Genomic DNA, 2140 nt, shown 5'->3' with positions numbered 1-2140 from the left:
ATATATATATATATATATATATATATATGCTGCAGGTACCGTTAGTAGAGGATGACACTCGGAGAATACATTAGTAAAGAAATGAACAAACTATTTAGTTGTGCTTATTTTTCTTGTATTTCTTTGTTTTCATACTTGTGTATTTGATGTTTAAATCAATTAATGATAATATTGTCACTTAATAGTGTCACATGTGTTTTGAGCAATTTGTGCATCACACTCAAGTGCTTTCACTTAAGCTTGGGTGTTACACATAGACTGCCATTTGCACATCATAAACATTACTAAAGACATGTCTAGCTTTTTTTTTTGTTATTTTACACAACTGTTTCATATGTTATCAAATTACTTAAAACTTTTTATATTGGAATATGGCTTTTATCTAATAAATTAAAGCTCATTCATAATCTTATACGCTTACTAGTCATTGTATTACCAAATGGTATTTGTTCCAACTCTTCCCGTGACTGTTTCCCACTGATTTCTTTTTTTTTTTTTGAACGGCAAATTTAGGATCACTCACGGACCACTGGAGTATAGTACCAGCAGAACCACGCGATCATATCCATCTCCACTAGGCAATAATGCCTAACCACCAATTCAGGAGGAAAGCCAACAAAAGTTGGGAAAACCCCCTTTTATGGGATTCGAACCCAGGACCTTATGGTCCCTAAGCCTTATCCCACCACCAAGATGCCACTAGGCTACAAAGCCATGGACGTTTCCCACTGATTTCATGCCAAAATATAAATTTTATGAAAATTGATCCGTTGATACCACGTCAAAATTTACAATTCAAGTTTATATATATATATATATATAGGGAGAGGATCAAGAGAAAACTCACCTTTAGAGAGAAAACTAAAAAACTCCTAAAAACTTCAAAAGAATTATTTTTAATTAAAAATAAAAAAATATTTTCAAAATTATGTTTTAGCTATTATTCTTATATTTTCTTTAATTTCACTCGAAAAATAAAAAAAAAAAACCCGCTGTAATGCACATACGTATTATGTGCGATACCGTTGTATTACACATGTGTATTACTATGTATTTTTGAGTTTAATAGTGTTTTATTGCATATATTCAATATTTGTGTATTGTATATGTGTAGTAGTGTTGTATTATATGGAAAAAAAATAATAATAAAATAAAAGTCGATGTGGTGCACATGTGCGTTAATGTTGTATTACACATACGTACTAATGTGTATTCGATGTGTGTATTAGTCTTATATTGCATATCTACAATAGTGTGTATCAAATATGTGCAATAGTGTTGTATTCTATGCAATACAAACACTTTTGCATATATGCAATGCACACTATTACACATGCACACTATACCGACGAGGTTACCGATAAGTTTTTTTTTTTAAACCAATAACAACATATAAGAATAATGGAAAAAAATAAACTTAAAAAATTTTTTTTTTTTAAAAGTTAAAAATAGTTTTCTAGAAGTTTTTAGGAGTTTTTAAGTTTTCTCTTTAAGAGGAGTTTTCACTAGAACCCACCCCTATATATATATATATTGTAACATCCACGTTTTACGAATTAATAAGTAAAGCGAGCTTTATTTATTTGTCGTGTGTTATTATTTAAATTGCTTAAATAATAATAAGGTTGAAAGATAAGATTAGGATTGTTCATGGGCTTATGTTTATGGATTTAGAATGATTACGGGCCTAAGCCTATGGGCCTAGACTATTTAAGAACATAAACCTTCTTAAAGCCCTAATCATCCTTATTTCATCATCTTCCTCAGACACACGTACTTTTCACCCTCCTGTGCACACACAAACATTCCTTCCGGAATGTTTGAATCGAGCCTCCTTTTTTCTTTTGAATAACTCGACTGGAATTATGGTTCGGCTTGATTAAAAAGGGAGGCTCGATCCGAACCTCAATCCACTAAAACAAACAAACTCAATCTCGATGCAACTAAAGAGAAGGACGGCCCAACTTCTTTTCTCTGTTCCCGTCGCCGGAGCTGTCGGAACCGGGGAAGGTGGCGGCGGTAGCTGAGATGTATGAAGGAGAAAGATGAGGGAACCTGTTTATATCTAGTTAGGGTGAAGGGCAGGATGGTAATTATGTGAATAAGCTAAATAATAATAATAATAATAATTATTATTATT

Source organism: Bidens hawaiensis, unplaced genomic scaffold, assembly GCF_021521415.1.
Source record: "Bidens hawaiensis isolate Kalapana, Puna unplaced genomic scaffold, B.hawaiensis_p1.1 tig00002717_1, whole genome shotgun sequence".
In the NCBI taxonomy this organism is placed as follows: domain Eukaryota; kingdom Viridiplantae; phylum Streptophyta; class Magnoliopsida; order Asterales; family Asteraceae; genus Bidens; species Bidens hawaiensis.
This window is presented reverse-complemented; position numbering follows the sequence as displayed.